Here is a 21,568-nt window from a genome sequence, read left to right on the forward strand (position 1 = left end):
GTCACTCTCAGTGGGTATTTTAGGGCTCGAGGTGACCTTCTCTTGCTAACCCCCTGAAGTTATGTGCCTTTTCTGCTGGTGTCTCCTTCTTCACCAAGATGCTACAATACTACATTAAACTTCTTTAAGTGGGGAGGCCATTCCTTCATTGTACTTTTAAAGTTCTAATACTTGCTATACTTGCATAAAGTGTTGCCCAGTTATTCCAGCTATCTGCCACATTGGTGTCCCATCATACTGTTTTTCTCTGTTCAAATCCTACCAAACCACATCTCTCCTCTTGAATTCCAATATGAATCCATTAATCACACTCTTAGCATCATCTCAACCAGTTGTAAAAACTACAGTGTATGTAGGGAATGCCCTCTTTTGGCTTCAACCACAATCCAGAATCAGGTTCTGCTCTGCCTCAAGGCTTTACTGCGCTGCCATCTTTATCATGTGGTTGGGCTAAGACGAGAAATGAACTGACATTAATTCTCTTTCAGAGTGAGCTGGGCTATTTGACTGCAGTTGTAGATTAGATTACGTATTACATGGCATCGCTCATTAAAGAGCATCACCAGCTACTACTTTAAAAAAAGCCTTAAGGGCTGGAGCGGATAGAGGCCAAAATACCTTACAATAATCCAGACTGTTCCCACATTAAAAGTTGAAACAAAGTGCATTTCTTCCCAGACAAGTGAAACTTCAAAAAGGGTAAAGTAGCATGACTGCAAGTAAATGGAGTATGGTGTGAAGAAATGGGAAATGAATAGAGCAGACATGAAGAGGGAAAGAGTAGTGAAGCAATTTGTGGTGTGTGGTTAGTTCGGAGAAAGGCATGAAATCAGCATTGAGGAGCGAGATGGGATATGTCAAGTCAAGTCAAGTTCATTACAATAATAAAGCACATTTAAAACCAACAAATGGCTGGCCAAGCTGCTGCACAACAGATTAAAAATTCATTAAGAAATCAGGGGAATGAAAGAAAAAGCCATTTGATGAAATAATTAGACACTAAATAACACAATCACCACTAAAAGAGTGGAATACAATTATTATACAAAACATATAAGAGTGCTGGAATATTGTAATGGACAATAAAACTAAAACAGCATAAAATAACAGAATAGCTAAACATGAAATAATTATATAAAGCCTCAAGTACAAATACTTAAAGCACAGACTCACAGGAAAAAGAAAAACAAAAAGTAGGTGTCTTAGTAGGGCTGAGGGATTCATTATTTTTATATATTAAAGTCGCAATTTGAAGGAATGCAATGGCAAGAGCTACACTTTTATTACATGCCGCATTATTCACATTTGTCTTAAGTTTTAATTGGAAAAATTCAACGTAACAATGAATAGATTGAAGACTGCCAGTCTGGCACACTACATTCAACATTCAAGTCTCAAGCCTGAACAAATAAACATGCTGATCAACTTGGCAAAAAGTTCTCTCTCTTTGCTGTACTGGCTTTAGTTGATTTTCCCTCTCAACACCCAGAGAGTCAACTGAAGAACCTCCTCTCCATAATGTGGATTATCACTTAATGGCCTTCTTCACACCAGTCTGTCCTTATGCAACTGTGTCATCATGTAAAATGGAATGGCCCATTATAACCATAACTGGAGAGGTGGTGCTGCATTAATATTACTGAAAATATATGCTACAATCACAAAACAGCTATTAATTAATTCATTCATTCATTATATCTCTGAATAGGTTATTTAACATAAACGTGTACAGTATACCTAATTTGTATTTTCATGGGGCCCTTGGCTCATGGTAGCCCTAGGCAGCTGCCTACTGCAAAAACTGCCCCTGAACAACCCATTACTTAGTTGAAGAGGATGAATTCAAGCAAGGAAAGCACTAAAATGTGTACATCAAGTGCCAATATATTATTCAGTGATTAATGATAAAATTATATCATTATTATTGGTGTGCATTTACAACTGCTGGGCATTTTTGTTCTTGTCAACCTGCTCAAATGTAGCATAGCTGATAGTATTGCCGTCTCACACATGGAAAGGAAGTCTGAGGTTTGATTTCTCATCTTTCATCATTCTCATCAAATAATGAAAAATATTTACATGTAATAATTATGCCTGATTCAACTATGTCATTGCTATGTAAATCAAAAGTAATTGTACAGCTGTCTACTCAGCTGTTCCATGGCCACGTGTGTGTTATTCCCATAATATTTCACTTACAAGTAAACAGATAAAAGGTCTAGAGTTTATTTCAAATGTGCATTTGGAATTTGTTACTGTTAACTCTCAAAATGAAGTCCAAATAGCTGTCACTGCCAGTTAAGCAAGCCATCATTAGGCTGGAAAATCAAATCAAACCCCTTCAGAGAGACAGCAAAAACATTAGATGTGGACATATCAACTATTCGGTACACTCTTTAAAATAAAGAATGCAATGGTAATCAGAAACACCAAAAGGCCTGAAAGAATTCTCTCCCTGGTACTGAAAAACCCCTTCATAACAGTTGGCCAGATCAAGAAGATTTTCCAGGAGGTAGGCATATCTCTGTCAAAGTCAACAATCAAAAGAAGACTTCACCTGAGTAAATAAAGAAGGCTTACCACAAGATGTAAAACCTAGGTAAATCTCAAAAACATAAAGACTAGATTTTCCAAAAAGAAAAAAAAGTAAAAAGGGCTGTCTAGTTCTGGAACAACATCTTGTGGACAGATTAAACAAAGATCAACTTTTATCAGAATGATGAAAAAAGAACATGGAGAAGGAAAGGGACTGCTCAAGATCCAAAGCATAGCACCTCGTCTGTCAAGCATGGTGGAGGTAGTGTTATGGCATGGGTATGCATGGCTGCTAATGGAATGGATTCCCTTGTATTTATTGATGATGTGACTGATGACAAAAGCAACAGGTTGAATTTGGAAGTACATAGGGCTATGTTATCTGCTCAGATTAAGCCAAATACGTCGAAACTCACTGGATGGCACTTCACAGTGTAGATGGACAATGATTCAAAACATAGTGCGAAAGCAACCCAAGACTTTTTTAAGGCACACAAATGGAATGTTCTGCAATGGCCAAGTTAATCATGTGATCTCAATCCAATCAAGCATGCATTTCAATTTCTGAAGAATAAACTGAAAGTAAAATGGCCCAAGAACAAGCAGGAATTCAAGACAGCTGCAGTGAAGGACTGGCAGAAGAAGAAACCCAGCATCTGGTAATTACAATGGGTTCCAGACTTCAGGCTGGCATTGACTGCAAAGGATATACAACCCAGTATTAAATATTACAATTTAATTGATGATTGTCAGTTTGTCCAATTACTTTTGAGCTCACAAAAATGGGTGATTATGTGTGAAAATGGTTAATTCCTACACCATTAATGGATATACCTGATGGATATAAAATATATCAAATTAAAGCTGAAATTCTGCACTTTGAGCTCATTCATGTGGTAGACAGCCTAAATAACAATACCTTTGACTCCATTGCAGATGGTCAGGATAAATGAAATTATGATTAAATTACATGTTTGGATGTGTTTTCTACTGGTGAGTAGCCAAACATATTGCACAGAGAACTTTCTGAGCACAGTGAGATTTCCTATCTCGTGCAAATAAATCAGAAACATTACAGACATTCTGTGGTAAAATTACATTAACCTATTTCCCTATGTTGTTCACAGCAGTGGTGATAGGAACCAAAGGTCCAACATGTCTAATGCCTCTAGAAGCTCCCTCATAGAAAGCTGTTTGAATAGTCCTTATGTCACCCAAAGAAACTGGGGTAAAGGGACAATTGTGTAAATTTGATTTTTCTTTTAAGGAATCTATAAACCTGGAACATTAGACAGTAGCAGTGTTATAAGAATAGCATAACTATAATGTAACTATAAAGACAGCATGGTGTAAACAGCTTTAAAACATACAAGGCCCAGAGAGAAGGTGTGAAAGAGTGTGAGAAAGCGTGGGTTTACTGCATGTGAGACAGTGAATCAGAGGCGTCTGAAAGAGGGAGAGAGAAAAAGGTGTAGTGTCCAGTTGTGATAGAGGCATGGGGAACAGAAGGAAGAGTGCATGGGGTGAGTGTGTGATAAAGGGAGGTCTAAACAGGCTTCCTGAGGAAGAGTGCAGTGTGAGAGAGGCTGATAAGACCCTCAGGGCGTTTGTGTTTAAACTGCCATCTCTGAACTGAACCAGGCAAACAGAGCCACTCTGGAGAACAGCAGCTAATGGAAAAAATTTACACCCACATACAGAGAGAGAGAGAGAGAGAGAGAGAGAGAGAGAGAGAGAGAGAGAACATTTCAGCATTCCAGCCAATGTTTTGTTTAACAAAAAATTATTTAGATGGTATTAAAATATCTACGAAAACATCTGAACTGAATATAAACAGAGCCACCAGAGGCAGGACTCTAGGATTTTATGATTTCGGTCTAAAATACCAGGAAGCGATGTCTTGCAAAATGCATTTTTGCTCATTCACAAAGAGATCAATCATCAGCAAGAAGCAATGAGCCAGTGCTGAACTGATGAAATTGCAGGTATGACACAAGCTGACTGAAAATAAAAAATAGTTGCTGTCAAAAGAAACTCTCATATTTCTGAAATGGTAACTTAGTAGTAAAAGTAAAATAGGCTTTACTTTAATACATGTTAATGTAAGGAGACTGTATTTTTGAACCATTTCTATTGGTCCTTTCATCATAACATGTTCACACAATGCATGGATGAATTGGAGTTTATTAAATGACAAAAATGGAATTACAAGATTTTGATGTGACAAACAAATTAACAGCTACATTATCTAAGCAATAGATAAAGCAGATCAGATTAGATATTCCATTTGAAGCCAGTCTTTATAGGGAAATACTGCCCATTTTTCAAAAATTCTGTACAATTATACTGTTAAGATGTTAAGAAAGTCATTCAGAGTGGTTTGCTGTGAAATGCGCAATTCTAGAGAAACTTACCATGCCAAAATCGTCCATAGCAGAGGTCCAAACCATTTAACGCTTCTAAAAGCTCCCTCACAGAAAGCTGTCACATGAAAAGGCTACAAATGTGCTGCCTGATGCCTGAGACATTGTTTAACGACAGTTTTGAGATAAGCTTTGGCCTAATACTACATGCAGGGCGTCATACACTCTCAGAAAAAAAATGTACCAAACTGTCTGGTGGTAGCCTTAAGAATACATCTTCAGTACCTTTAGTTAGGGAACATAATTGTACCATAAAAAAATCGACATTATGTTTTTTTAAGTTGTACTGACTCCAAACACCATGTCTCATCTCCAGGCTTTTTATTTTATTGTTCTGTTTTAAAACATTGGGTTATGAAAAGATACAAATACATACCTTTCCCCCGGGAAGTATTTAAAGTGCACAGCTGGACCTTAAAACTACTGTTGTACCTTTGAGGGAACATTTACATTATTTGTACCTTGATAAATGAAAAATGTCCCAGCTCTGTAGCTTTTTTTCTGACAGTGTACAGCAAGGTGGTAAAAGAAAACATATATATTTTTTGCTTCTTTCCATTACCAACATTACATATTAAAAATTAGAAGTTCACTGGTCATTTTCATAATAAATAAAATGGCTATATTTGCACTGTAGATATTATGACCCCTGGTTCCTATCACCACCACTGTAAAGAAGTCAGAGCAAGATAAGTTTCTCTACAATGCACCATTTCACGTCAAACCACTTGGAATGACTCTGTTTACATCTCAACGACTGAATTATGAAATTAGAAATTAAAATCATTATTTTAGAAATTAGAAATTTCCCCTTTAAAGCCTGATGAAACCTCTACAATCTCTTACTTTTTTAGCATTAGCGTTAAGAGATTTCACCCTTCCCCTCCACACATGGTTGTCGTGCATGTGTGCTTGATTTCCATACTGCTGTATCCTGCCAATAATCTAGAATACACACAAATGTTAATAATCAACATACATGTTAAGGTGGCATAACAACTCTACAGTGCATGTGAGGAATGAACATCCTTTCAACACTCATCCCTCATTATGCCTGCACTGCAAACTCATTTTCTCTCTTTTCCCCACCACAAAAGATCTCTCTAGCTGGTCACTAATTATCTCTTCATTTTCATGTGGTGTTTAAACGAAGCTGAAAAATGAAGGAACTAGAATCAAATATGGGCACAGCACTCTGCAGTAGCCACCTCATTATCAGCCTGACAGTCAAAGAGGGTCATTTGGTGGGAATGAACAAAGGGGGATGAAAATTACCCATCTTTCCCTCCAGTGTTTATCGAACAGGTCTGCACTGTACAGGAGGGAGCTTGGGAATAGGACTCAACTTGATCTTCCACTCCACTGCTGAGGAAGCCAGATTACCCCACTGTCAATAATCATGGTGATCAAGCAAACGGTAGGAAAAATAACCTGTGTAAAAGTTGGTTAAATAATAATATAGGCAAAATTCAAGTTTCAAGATGACTGATACTGCAGCTGATACTATTGAGATTACTTAACATGCTGATTTAGGCATGCAGTTTAATTTAAACACTAAAAATACATATCTGTATTTTTTTGGTTCATTTATTTAATATAATCATCATATTTCCTGTATTTAAACTTTGCCAGTATTGTAGTAATAGTTTTAATTCATTGTTATCTAGGTACTTACACCCAAGCTACCTTTTCCATTGGTTAGGCCTTCAGGAGCTGAACTGACTATCAACTATCAACATAATTAAGAAGCAACAGTGGAATTACTGAATCAAATTTTATTTTACCATACCTGGGACCAGTGTTCTGAGAAAAACATCACTCTAGGCTAGGGGTCTCCAGAGCTGCAAGCAGCTCTTTTACTGCCCTGTTTTGGCTCCATAGCAGAATTAGATTTTTAGGTAAAAATAAAATATTCCTCTTTGGCAGTAAAATAAAATGTGCTGATCGTTCTTAAACAGTTTTAAGAATAAATGGTCTTAAACGTTGGAGTTAATGTATAACTGCTAATGCACCCTTTAACCCTGAAGGTTGGCGTGCAGACTGTTGGTCACATAGCAACGCAGATAACAGCCTCGCCTAGCTGGTAGCTAACAAAATGACAAAGAGAAAGATTTAAGATGAAGATCGATAATTTGGAGACAAATGGACTTATTTGCATTTATAATCATGCCAGCTTGCTTCCTGACACTTTTAATCTGCAACGAGAAACTGTCAAACACTAAAAAGTCATGAAGCTGAAGTCAGCTTCACATTTGCTAGCTTCCCGTTCGAATTTTCCTGTTCCACTTTAAATGGTGCCTGCTGCAAGAAGCTGTTGAATGAGGAGCTGACTTTAGCCTCATAAAAATGTTGAGAGACAGTGTAAAAGAAACTACTTTTGGAAAAGTTTCCTGCCGGAGATGTGAGAAAAGCGGCTATAGCTGAGCTAAAGCTTAAATCAGAGCAAAGTAAGTCTGCGTTTTCGTTTATATTGAATTTCTTAGCCTATAGTAACACAGTAGCACATACTGGGACATATTTACAGCCAATGCTGTGGCTCCCAAGGTGGTTTGATTTTTGCTGAAAGGACAAAATGGCTCCTCTTAAAATTAGGGTTGCCGACCCCTGCTCTAGGCCTTCTGAAAGTCCTTGATACGTCACTGACTGAATGTCACCCATAGTCTAACTAGGTTTTCATTGGCCAAATGGAAAATGGCAGCAGCAATCACTGTAAAATTTCAACATATAAGGTAAAACATATGTTAAAGTCTTTTACAAGCTTCAAATAAAACAAATAGAATGTGTCTCTGAATTGTTCATGTGCACCAGTATTAGCTTAGTTATAACATTCTACTAGAAACCCACTAGCAGAAATTAGCATTATTGCGAGCGAGTTTTGATATTTGTGGCTCAAACTTAGGGCCTAGCACTAATAGTCATGGTTCGCCACTGCTAGACACCACAGTCAAACCTGTCAGTGATGTGATTTCCCCCGGACACAAGGTACAAGACAACCCTACAGGACAGTGCAACATGTGCAGTGATGTGATCAATAAATGCTATGTAATAACGCTTGTCATGTAATTATGAATGCTGTGTGGTTGATATGAATGGAAGTTATTATAGCACATACCATGCGCTCTCTCCATCAAACAATTAACTGCACATTTCAATCAATGTAAGAGAGGTGGAACTTGGCATAACATGATTCAGAGATTAATGTTGCATAACTGGGCCGTATGGCGGAGGGAGGCGCAGAGCTTAGCATTGCCCTCCTAGTGTTCTGGATTACAGTGTTTAGTCAAACAAAACAAAACAAAAAATATCCATGTACTGAATTTCCTTAGGGGAATTCCCTTTGTTTGTTTAGTGCTTTTTTAAGACAAAAAAAAACAACAAAACACCCCCCAGTTAATGAATGTTTGAAATGCAAATAAAGATTATTGTATTTAGAGCCTGACCATTTAAGTATTCCCAAATGGGCAATGCTGAATTTGCTGTCTCCGTTTTTGATTTATTTACAATAGGAATGAAATCATGTAGAAAATGATGGATAACATGGAGCAACGCTACATACAGCCTGACCCTTAATGGAAGATAAACAGCAAAAACAGGCCAATAGACAGACAGACAAACAGACCCAGAGATGGAAAATAAACCATAAGCTAGATGACATAAAGATACAGAATGTAGAGAGGAAATAAACAAATTACTGTAAAAAGAAAAATGGCAGAGAAAACAAGAGAAAGAAGGGATCTTGCCAGATGTGTAAGTGAAGCAAAACCCTGGCTGTCATTTACTGTCCTCCAAGCTTTCCTCCATTGATTTTCAGTCTTGTAATGCTGCAGTACCTGTGCTACATCAAAAGAGATATAAAGAATGAAGCAGAGGAGTAAACGTGTGGGGTAGACGGTACTGTCAGACCAGATAAAGACACGCGTGGATGTTTATGATGTGACCTGTATGCCCTGCAGGGAGGCCTACGTGCATCTTTTACATCACCTTATGATTTATTCTTTTATGATCCTGAAGTTGCTGTAAATCAGTTTCTCAGCAGTGAAGAACTCACAGTCACACATGGTGGACACATGATGCTCACTTCAGGATACGTGAAAATATTCTCAAAGCTGTTCTTTGTTTTTCCAAAAAAAAAAATCTCATTTGCTTTTATTAGGGTTGTTAACTTATGTCAGGGTTCACTACAGAACACATAGTTAACTGCTGAAGAAGAGAAGAATGTTTCCAATAATACAATACTTCTTGCTGTCTCTGATGCCAAGGCAAATATTTTACTTAAAGCTCACACTGAAACAATGGCAGGTAATTTATGCAGTAATGTTCCAGCCACATTCCTCTGCATTCCCAAGTCCTCCTACATAGTACCACCCACCCGCTTCATGGGTCGGTGACCATATGATGACATTTTGGGACTTTTTTCTTCAGAACAGAAATAAATGATTCACTTGGCGTAGAAAATATATTCAAATCCGTAAACATTTCGTATTATCTTGTATACTGAAGTTTCATTGTGACAACCGCCAACAATAATCTTAAAGGGCGAATCAAGCTGTGTCTTACACGCTCATTAGCACTGTGTTATATTATTTACTAAATAGCAGTAAAATATATGAATCGATAAATAAATTCAGACACTTTCTCATAATTAAACTACACCAGTATTCACCTGTTGCATAAAAAGTTGGCTCCTTATTCACAGATGTAGATATTGGTCATGTTCTTGCTAATATCAGGTAATCTGTGGCATGCTAACTAGCCATTCTAACTTACACTAACTTGAACTGAAAAAATTGTAAAGACTGATGGTCTTTGTCCATTTTTATAGATAACAGTATGTTATACAGTATTAGAAACAAGTGCACAACACACAGTTTACACAGTGCTAATTGCTATAAGCTTCTGTTACTTGTTAGCTACATTAGCCTCATTGCTTCAGCTCAAAACTAATGTGGCAAACTTTAGAAACACATTTTGGCTGATTAATTATATTTAGTGTAAGAGAAAAATTGTATGAATTAGCTCTTGGCCAATCTTTGCTTAGTGCCCTGGTCATGTCTGGCCACCGACAGTGTGCAATGAGCCACCTATGACAAACAACAGTTACAAACACTTTTAGCTCCTGTTAAATATTAGCACAGACACGGAAACACAAATGTACACTATGCATGAAAGTAAGCTTGATATAAAATCATATTCCTACAGATCCACAATATGACTTACATTTATCAATGAACTTAAGCAAATCCTTAGGGAGTTGTCGGAAGAAAACCTTGTATCTCCATTTTTGATGTTGTTCAGTTTTTAACATAATTTGAAACTACCTGTCGCCTATTAGATTGTGTGTAAATTTCATGATGAATGGACAAAATGACCCAGAATTACTTGAAAAAAATTCTGGTAATTGTCTTACATTGAAAGTACAGTATGTTTTTTCCTTCTCCTGTAAAGTTATCATTTTGGAGATACAAGGTTTTCTTCTGATAACAATGACATACAAATAAAATAAAAAAAAACTTGTGCTGAATTACTTTGTATAAAATAAGAATCCTAATGAAGAGAGGCACTCATTAAAACCCACACCAACTTTTCTATATGAAATATGACGTTCTTTAAGATTTATTCTCATCCACTTTGAACACAGTGAGACTTTGATGCGTCTTGTGTCAAGTCACCACCTCTAATTAGCAGGCTTAGATTTGCTGTTAGCAAAACTGAATACAGAATAACATGCTGCACTTAAAAATAGCCAATTAGCAATTTGGATGAGACAGAGGGAAAGAGAGAGAAAGAAGGAGAACCGTTTTTCTTCTCTATGGATAAAACCCATTACCCTTTGGATTTCAGCTGGGGCTAGCTCTGTCAGCAGTGCAGTGTGGGACTGTCTGAAGTGCCTGACAACAGCAAATGTGTGAATACTAACCATTTATCTTTATCATCAGAGCTGAAGACACAGCAAGCCTTCACACAAGTAGAGTTCACAAGAAAAACCTGTTTCAACATTATTGTAGTGAATGATTTTATTACGTGTTTGAGCTTAGTTCAGCAGATCCTGTAATGAGACTCTGTAAGAAGATTGAATGTACTTGTAATACAGACTTGAAAAGCAGCATGTACTCTATGCCTTATAAGGGCTACAGTACATATTCTCTGTTTCCATGTTCCATAGAAAAAGCAGTACAAGCACTATTTCTTTGTTGATGGAATGCAAAGGTACATTAGCACCTTCGTAAATACCTTGAATGCATCAGCCAAAAGCCCATAAAACAGCCCAGAAAAGCTTTGCCTCTCTCTCCCTCACCTTTGAGCATCAAAGTGAAGTGCTACTCAAATAATGCATATCCAACTAAAAATAGTGTAGAAGGTAGTTATGCATCAGCTTACATCTGCACACAAACACAAAGTTGGAATAGTTCTGTTTTAGATGTGTTTAATGAACATATACAGACAATAAGGACAGTGTTTGATATATAAATGCTGGTGATTATTCCTTGCATGGACTGCAGTCTCACGCAGATCTAATATGTTAAAGCTTAAAATCAAATAATTGGTACAGATGTGCCAATGAAAGCAACAACACAGTTACACTATGTGTCAAAAGTTTGTAGAGACCTGCTCATCCAGTGTTTCTCCTGAAATCAAGACTATTAAAAGGGAGTTCCTTTGCTGCAGTAACAGCCTCTACTCTTTTGAGAAGGCTTTACACTAACTATTAGAACATTGCTGTGAAGATTTAATTGCATTCAGCCACAAGAACCTTAGTGAGGTCAGGTACTGATGCTGGATCATTGGTCACTTCAACTCACTCCAGAGACCATAGTGCCATGCTCCACAGTCCAATGCTATGCTAGGGGGCTTTATAACCCTCTAGCTGATGCTTGCCATTGGTCATGGCGACCTTAGGCTCATGTGTGGCTGCTCCATTGTGTCACATTTTATCGGCAACACTTTTCAGTTTTCTATCTTAAAGTCACTAATTAGAATGTGTAGCGTATATATTATGCATAAACAGGTTACCAATAGCCAAAGTGTAAGGTATTGTAGTGATTCTGCTAAGTGGTTGTTAGTGTAGTTTTCCTTATAGTGTTTCTTTGTTTGAAATCCAGCAAAATCTCTGCCTCACTCATTGTAACCCTTACGTTGAATCAGCTTGCTGGTGATAATGTTTCAGGATTATACATAATTTGCCAGGGCCTTTCTGTTGCTCCATTGTGCTGTGTCTCCCCTGATAGGCTCAGCATGGCAGCTCTAAATCTTACCATTTTAACCAAATTGCCTGAGCAGAACAAGGAGATTTTACACACAACAGACACATACTTCAAGCTTGGCAATTTGTATGTATATTTGCAAGTCTGCATTTACTGATTACAAAACTAACAGTTCCAGTTATACAATCTAATTGACGAAGCCACATTAAAAGTCGCAGAAAAACAATATTATTTACTGAAAACGGATTCATGTTATCATAAAGGTCTTGTTGCTTTAATAAGGATGGTTGAATTCTTATATTCTTCAAAGAGGAAATGCCCTCTCTCACTCTCTGACCCTTTGCTTGCAGACCCTTCATTCCTCTGGCAGACAGACAGTCCTGGGCTCCCTCCGTTCTTTGATCTACCTTCTTCTTCTCTGTGTTTTTTATGGCTATCCTCATTTTCCCAAACCTCCAACGGTGAATCTCTACACCCTTCAGATCTCACAGACAGGAGAATGTTTAAAAGATAGCAGCTGGAGAAAACAGCTTCGCTCCTTTAAAGTAATCCTTTCTTCACCTGGCACCATTTTATATGTAGTCTGTGGAGTCAAGTAAGTGGAGTCACTGGCTTTTATCAGACATGTATGCATTCCGAAGGAATTTGGAAATTTGATAAGGGGCAGAGCTTTCAGAGATTTTATCTCCCAATGAACACGATATCTGGAAAAAACATTGGAGAGGTTGACTGCTGGCAAAAACTGTCCAGAGAAACTCCTTCTTGTGCGAAATATATACACAAGTGAGACCCAAATGCTTAAGTGAACAAGGTTATTAATTATACTTCACATAGCATGCAGAATTTGGCTTACCATTAAGATCATAAGAACCAAATGAATCAAAAGCATCCATTATTAGTATTATAGATTAAATGTAAATAACTGATAATATGGTAGAATTTAAGCATATCAAGCATCTCACTGGCGATACATTCAGAGACTTTGTCATCTTTTACTGCCTCCAAACGAGTTGGGATATGTGCATGTTCACTTTTGGCCATATAACAAGTAAACAAATGACTTGCACACCAAAAAGGGGGCATAATGGTAAAATAGTTTAGCATGTGGAATTGGAGCTTTCTGTATGCTACCATGTTTTTTATCACTATATAAATAAAGCACAAGTCTTTATTGTTGCACTGCATCTGTTTCTTGATTCATTAGCAATGAAAGGCAACTGTAGTGTAAGCAATTCCTGATAAACTTATGTTTTTTTGCCTAAAATGTTAGTTTGTGATACATACAAAATAGAAAAAAATACACATCAGCATTGTTAGATTAAATTCTTCACATATACATTTAAAAACGTCAGCAGCACTGCTGTGCCTGATCCACTCATACCAGCGCAACACACACAAATGCACTACCACCAGTGTCTACATGTCAGTGTCACTGCAGTGCCGAGAATGACCCACCACCCAAATAATACCTGGTCCAGTGGGGGTCCTGACCATTAAAGAACAGGGTGAAAGAGGGCTAACAAAGTAGGCAGAGAACAGATGGCCTTAGTACAGTTACAGTTTGTAATTGCAGAAGTACAAACTGCACCCATATGGTAGGAGGAGCTGATTAAGTGGACTGGTGTACTTAATGAATTAGCTGGTCAGTGTATGTCTTCTGCTTTTCCTTGATGCCAAAAAATCAATAACTTCTTCTTTTATTTCAATTTCCAGCAAAAACAACCATTTAGTACATCAATTTTTGCTAGACACAATGGCAAGAGATAATGAGAGATAAGGAAGGGGTGCAAGTAAAATGTAAAGCCTAGCACCATCTCACTCAGAAATATCAGATAGGCAAAGAGTTCCCAAGGTCACACAGTCGTGGCAGGAGCGGTCTCTGAGGGACAGTGGGAAGGATCCTGTTCCATTTCTGCAGTGCGTGTGAGGAGCATCTGATTATTACCCCTCTGAAGGACAAGGCTAGCCTTGCTAAAGACAACCTCATCTGTTCCAGCCACTGAGCCGTGTCTTATGAAAGAGGATAATAATGAGACATGAAGCTAAATGGATTCATGCTATCATCTACATACATGCCATACATTTAGGAAACACTGAATAGGCTCAAACAGTGCATAGCAAAAAGACATACTGTATTATACTGCTCAGGGCAAAAACTGTAATACTGTAGTCTAAAAAAGAATAACAAACCAATTTAGAGTGTAGAAGTCAAGTTATCATTATAAATTCTATAAATTCAATTTACATCACTATTTACATTTGAAAACTTGCAATTGGAAAACGACATTTGCATTATTATTATTATGTACAGTTAAAGTTACATAATTACTTCAAAGATAATGATCTACATTTGATTTATATTGTGTAGCAACATCTGACATTTTTTATTTTTTTCTTCTGATAAACAGGGCAAAGAGGTAAAGGTTGTTTATTCTTTCCACAAATAAGACTATATGCACAATAGTTACTGTACTCAGTAGTTCACAACTGACTACACACAGATCAAGGTCAAATAAACAAACAGTACTTACTGCTGCTCTCTTAAGGTGTTTAAGCACCAAGCCAAAACACGCCATGCACTTGCCTCAGCTCAGCTGATGAAAATGCACTCAATTCTCATTGTGTTCGATGTAAGACCATGATATGACCGTGTAAGCTAAAAACTGTTGAAAATAAGCTTAAAAGTTGCAATAATAGCTCAAATAATTTTGATCAGGCTGTGGCAGGCCTATATCTAATAGAAATCATTATCTCTTCTTTTATTTACAAACACAAATGTTGTATTGATTGAAAACATAGAATTTTCACTTTTCATGGCACTCCCACATGTTTTAGTGAGCTATGAGTGACAAATAATTAATATGAAATTATATCGCCAGTGATAACCATGCCTTCTAAATGTTAACGTATTCTTGCCAGCTTTGTGACTACATGACTTTTACTCCTCGGTCAAAATGACAAAATCTGTAAATAAGTTTTTTTTCTTGGTTACAGTTGTGACCTGTGGGAAAATACAGAGTCACAGTTTGCATTAATGAATTAATTTGACTCAATTATACAAGAAATATTAATAACAAAAATTTTAACACAGTATTTTCAGTAAACCACTATGTTGTTCCACTGGTCATAATATGTGACCATTTACACGTTTATATCTCTTGTGTAATATAAGAGACCCCTTAAAGAGTACATGTACCAAATCTGTTGTAGCTGTTCTAAAATGTTTTACAGACGTTATTTTGTAGAGCTCCAGTGCAGATATCATCTTTCTCAGGTGCATACTCTAATTATGTGATCAATTATACCACTGCATAAACTTTTTTGTAAGGCAAGCTATACTTTAATTTATTGTGTACTACAATTCTTTTAGAGCTTTAAAACTCAAAATTTCAGTCATGACTGTGACAGTGGGATTTAATGGGTTAAAGGTTTGAATGATGAATTTCTTTAAAAGGTATTTTCATACACACACAGGATGGGCTGTAGTTTCTATAGCAATTATATGGTTAGAGAAAACTGAGTGAGATTCACATGGTTATTCTTTTCCAGTGAGCCATACGTTCTCCACGTGCTGGCATTGTCAGCAGTTTTCTAATTGCCACTCTCTTAACCAGTACATTCAAACCATGGGAAGATGGGAAGCCTCTTACTTTCCATTGAGCTTTCAGTTACATACAGCTTTAAATAGCAACTGCTAACAATTTTCAGAAATGTTGGTGGCCATCTTGGCTCTTCCTCTGACCTTAGACGATGTATAACAGACTGGAAAGGATTCAGGAGTTTTTTGGGTTGAGTGTGTGGTGGGACAGAAGCTTTGTAACAGACGTTTGGTCACAGGATGACCAAAAAAAGACCTTTAAAAATACAGGCTACCCAACAACATTAACAAGGCCATGCATGAGAGGAAGTAGACTATAGATTTTAGCTGCGGCAACAGCTTGCGAGCTCCGGTAAGTACAAGAAAATTCACCACTATATAACTCAAGAGATGTTCTTAGCACTTTGTTCTCTCCCTATTTAAGCCTATACTGCTGAATAATTAACTGACAGTAAATCAAGAAGCTCCTAAGTATACGCAGAAAGACGTATAAATGTGTGTGGAAAGCCTGGTTAGAAAAAGAATAGAATAGAAAAAGAGTGGATTGCAAAGAATGAACTGTTAATCTAGTCCTTTAATCAAAGCAATACACATCTATACTCACAGCAATTTATTAGCATCTGTCTTTAAAAGACACCATGACGATCTGAGCTACGCAGTGATGTTTGGGTTTGGTACAGTTTCCCTGAGGACAGTGAGGGGAGTGAAACTAATTGGTTGTGCACGCCATGTGTGAAGGAAGATCACCTTGTCATATCTTGTTATTTGATTCACTGGAAGAAAATGACTGACTTGTGTTTGAGTCATGCTGTATTCTCTAAAAGCTGTGCTTACAACAGTGGCACTACTTGTCTAGACCTTACTGTTACTTCAAATGGAGACTTTTGCAGGCTAAACAAATGGCCTGAATATTAAACCTTTATGTTTAAGCATCACTCACTGATATTTTAAAAAAGGATTTAGAAATATTCATTTGTGAGCTTCCAAGTGGCACACAAGCAAAAATGTGGCATAAAGTGCAAAGCTGCATTGCACCAGTGATGCCAACTTAGCCATTTTGTTGTTAGATTTTGCAACTTTTTTTTAGAAAGCAACTAACAACAAATTTTGTTACTTTTAAAATTTATTTTGGAACTTTTAGCAGCTTTTGAAAAGTGATCTTTTGAAAAGTGATTCAAACTCTAATATGCACACTTGTTATTAGCTGGTACCTATAATTGTTGATCAGTTAGGCAGCATGTTAACCAATACACTGCTTAAAACTATAATTGTTCAGAATGTGTAGTTTCACTAGTTAAATAAGAAGTAAATAAATGTAATTGTTCAATAACGTGTAACTGTTCAATAATTCAATATGTTGTGTTTAAAAATAAAAATATCTGATCATAAAAATGTGTTGTTTATATTACTTTTAAAAAATACATATTAATACGTGACAATAAACAAACAAATCTAAACTAATACATTTCAAATCATACTTTTCATCGAGATGGCCAGTCAATTCGTAGACATTTATACATAGATGACGCATTGGCCACTTTGGACCAGGCAAAAAAATACAAGTAAATGGGGGAGCTGTAGTCTGTCTGGATAAAAAGCACTATAATGTTTACATTTCTCAACCTTTTCAATGAGTCATTTTAATATTCAAGTGTTTAAGATCTATGTGGAGTGCAAAATAAATAGTCTCTGATCACATCAAACCTTGATAATCGCTGCTATATGCTGAAGAGAGGAGTGTGAATCAGTGTTAGGCTTACATGAACTGGATTACTAACATGATGGAAAATAATTCACTGTCATAAGGCTTATTTTCTTTGGTTAATACTTTTGAAGACACCCCTATATGATTTAATGTACATGAAACATGAAGAAGTTTTTACATTGTGGAAAAGGCTTTTTCTGTCATAGCTTTTCATAAAAACTGGTTTGGAGAAAAACAGCGATACAGATGAAAATCCCAATTATGGGCAATCTTGTTTATATGGTTTCTCATAAAGTCTTAGCTTTCACAGCTAGTGTTATTGCAAATGTTAGCTATTAACAGTCTGACTCTGGTGGCCAACTAGTTAGCTTTCAACATTACGTTTTAACAGCCAAGTACAACCAAAAACAATTGCTCAGTCTTATTTGTAAAAGGTAATTCCGTGAGATCTGGTGCAGTGTTTCCAGTGCAGTCTTCTGAGAGTTATGACATGTTGCCTGGACCAATATGGTAGTGACTTTGACAGATGATCCACTGTTCAATTCAGCATTTATGTGTATATGTCTATGAGTGAATCTGAGTAACGTCACTATGTGTTCTATGTAATGACAGTTTTACGACAACATCACTCAGCAAAATCACAACGTCATTTAGCAACAAATTGACCTACCTTCCCCTGAAAATTAGTCGGTAACACTGCATTGTACCTGTAATCTGTGGTTAGGAATCCTAGAGAATGCAAGCAGGAAGGAATAGTACAAAATTAAAACTGCTCTATACAGATGGCAAAAATAAATAACAGAAGGTTAGCAACCCGACACTCTGCATCAGTAAAGCATTAGTAAATAATCGGCAACAAGAAGCTCCAAGTTTAGCCTGCTGTGTCATTTTGCTGGGTTAATTCCTCAGTGCTTTGTGTGGCCTAGCTGCTGGGTTAGTGGCTGGGTCAATCTCAGTGACTGTAGAAAAGATCACGCCCCCACCCTTTCCACTACTGCCAGGTGTAGCTACTCAGCCACTGCTGGTTTATCTGTGCAAGAAAAACATTTGCTTTGGTTTGTTAGCAAGCTGGCTTTTTCTGCTCTTCCTCCACACAAAAAGCAGACCTTGACATGCAGCAGCAAAGGGGCAGATATAAAAGGTTTGTAATCATTTTGTACTTAACTGCATAAGTAACAGTCACTTGTTTGTCTCATTAGTGTTAGCTTAGCTAGCAAGCTATGTCATTACACTATATTCTTAGCAAGTTTTTACCTGATGATAGTTGCTCCTTCACTAAATTGTTGCTCATGAAGTTTTTCATTACATTAAGATCAACAAATATGTATATAAGATGCCACAGAAACTGATTTTACACTGAGTTTAGTAAAGTAGCTCCTCCTCCCTCAGCAAGGGGAAAATGCTCTTACTGTAGCCAAACCAATGGCAGCCCAAACACCTAGTGCTAAACAAAACTACACATACCTGTTAAGCAAGTTAACTCACACTAATTGCTCAGTCAGTTAGGTTAACACAGTTTACACTTTAGCTGTGTGTGTACTTTGTTCTAATGTCCAATAGTCTACTTTTAGTTATTTCATTAACTGGTTAGTTTCCAACTCCATGCACTTTATCTTTTTTCACTATTTAAGGTAGGAATGAACATGGTGCAGTACCTCTCTAACAGGCCATCCATACCCTCACCTTCTGTTCGAAATTAATTTGTTATTTATTTAGGGGGGTTGGGTAAAAAATGTGTGTATATATAAATATATATTTTTTTCTCAATCATTTTACTATAGCTTTTGTGTCTTTTTCTGTTATTTTATATTATATTCTGTTATTATATTCTGTTATTTCATTTATGTATATATGTATGATTTGCACCACCACTATCTTAAATATGTTTAGGAGTTGGCACATCTATAGGTGTTTCCATTAGACTAAACATGCATAGTTTGCTTAAATAATATTTTTACATTAATTACTTTGAGAAAGCATTATAATGAAAATACATCATGTAGGGTCACATTTACCCAGCATTCCAGTCAATATGAATCAAATGTTAGTTAAACCCAGTTTGCCAGGTTAAAAGACGAATCCATCTTTTCTGAGTTAGATTAACCCAGCATGTGTTCTGTCCAATAGTGACCCAGCTGTGTGGCTGAAAACAACACAAATTGGCTTGTTTTCAACCCAGCACTTTTTAGAGCATAGTGCTGGATGATATTTTGTCTATCCTGATATAGCAATGTTGGTGTCACATTACAATACTGTTTTAGCAGCAGCAGAGACTGCAGTGCAGGTCATTTACCAGGTGCTTCAGACTGTTTTCAAGGAACAGATCAAAATACATTAAAAAAAATTAAATATATAGTAAATTTCCATTCTGGTAAAATGGTTTCTCTCTGGTCAACATTTTCAATACTGTATAAGGTCCCCTTTCGTGTAGTTTTAAGAGAGACAAAACAGAATCGAAAACAAGCAACTATGTCAGGTTTGTAGGACATTCTTTTAGAATAGAGTAGCATTAACTTCATTAATGCAGATGTGAAGATCATTTGATATTGTGACACCTTGATATACTCAGAATATAATATTGATATTGAACTTTATAATTACCACCCAGCACTAGATACTCTGTACTGTAGAAGGTTGGCTGAGGGTGGAGGGGTGTAGTTGGGTTGGTTCTGCATTTTTAAACATATGTCTTCTCTTTCTAAGCTGTACCCACATTTCCTGGCTCCTATCACAGCTGTTTCCTTAAGTGCAATCTTGGCTTGGGACTCCTCTTTATCTGTTTCATTATTGCTTCAGTCTGCTTCCCTTGCATTCTCTCCTTTTGCCACAAATTCGTTTTGAAGTTTTGACAGTCTCAAGCTGTTGCTAGCCTCTTCAAGAAAGGGAAGGTCAGGTGAGGCCTCACATTTAATGACAGAAAACATTTGTAATCTCACTGGAGTAGAAAAGTGGCTGGGAAAGTAATGTGAAGCAATGGGGAAAAAGATTTCTTCAAGGCTGTAACTATTAAACCAAAACACTGCTTATTTACTACTTTCTTTTAGAGTGCTGGCCAAAAACTGACCACAGGAAATGAACACCATTGGAGGAGAAAACACCATGAGACCACTAACATGCATCAGGGGAGCTGTACAAGATGCATCTCTAAGTATGACAAGGACACAATTAATGCCATGTAAGAATGGAAACTGGGCCTATTCACTAATCTTTCTGACCATGCTTGTTCCTTTGGGGTAGAAAGGATAACTTTTCTTTTTTCTCTGTTTAAACTGTCTGTTCTTTTAGCACAGAATAGTACCTCAAGAAAACTAAGAGATATGACAAAAAACATGATCTGCTGTGAAAGTGTTGCCTCCATCTGCATGAGTGTAATCAGGCAGGCTTATCCTGTGGGATTAGTCTGTAATCAGCAGCAGCGCTGGTCCCTCCTGCTGCAACTAGACAGCAGGAGGGCACTCTCAGCCATGGGCACTTTCTGCTTCAGGATGTTATCTAAAAATGAGTAGGGTTTACAACTCTGACACCACTCGCACCTCTGGCGTCGTTTCTGTGCCAGAAGCTTGATGTTCAGAAAGCTGAACTGAAACACTACCCACCGAGGCCAAAGGGCAGCTCCCTCGGTGGCATTTTAAGAGCATGTAGCCTCACTATAATGACTTTCGATGGCACAGTTAACATAGCTGGAATGCCTATATTACCATTGGTGCAGAAAAAATGCAATGAACATGCTTGTCTGCTCCAACTAATTACTGAATTCATCGCTGACTATGATAAACAAAAAAACAACTATAAATGAATGTTAAAAGGAAAAGCTTAGTCAAAAAGCCATGTTGCTAACAAATGAATGAAAGCACATGGCAATCAGCATTATACAAAAAACATCATGCTAGTTGATGTCTGCAACTTTACAATCACTGATAGCCATTTTACAACATTTGGCTGATCCATGAATAGAAAATCATAGTACGTTTTCCTTCCGTACTGTGACGTAAGGTCAATGAGAAATGAAAGCAGCTTTTTAAAAACACATTTTTCCTCTCTATGTGCATAACTTTGTGGTATGTTGAACATCAGTCACTTGACAAAGGCCCTGGTAGTGCATCTC

The 21,568-nt window shown here is 37.1% G+C and overlaps 1 protein-coding gene across 10 annotated transcripts in view; it reads right to left on the reverse strand.

The window, feature by feature from the left end:
* kank4 (KN motif and ankyrin repeat domains 4) overlaps positions 1 to 21,568 on the reverse strand; it is a 67,396-nt gene that overhangs the window by 35,507 nt on the left and 10,321 nt on the right. For 2 of the 10 annotated variants that reach the window (XM_036570183.1, XM_036570187.1), the window contains exon 1: positions 4,950 to 5,059. The exons of the other annotated variants lie outside the window; for them this stretch is intronic. The gene's annotated coding sequence lies outside the window, so the exon portion shown is untranslated. Of the gene's footprint in view, positions 1 to 4,949; positions 5,060 to 21,568 lie in introns of those variants that run through there. 10 annotated transcript variants of the gene reach the window in all.

Source organism: Colossoma macropomum, unplaced genomic scaffold, assembly GCF_904425465.1.
Source record: "Colossoma macropomum unplaced genomic scaffold, Colossoma_macropomum, whole genome shotgun sequence".
NCBI classification, from domain to species: Eukaryota; Metazoa; Chordata; class Actinopteri; order Characiformes; family Serrasalmidae; genus Colossoma; species Colossoma macropomum.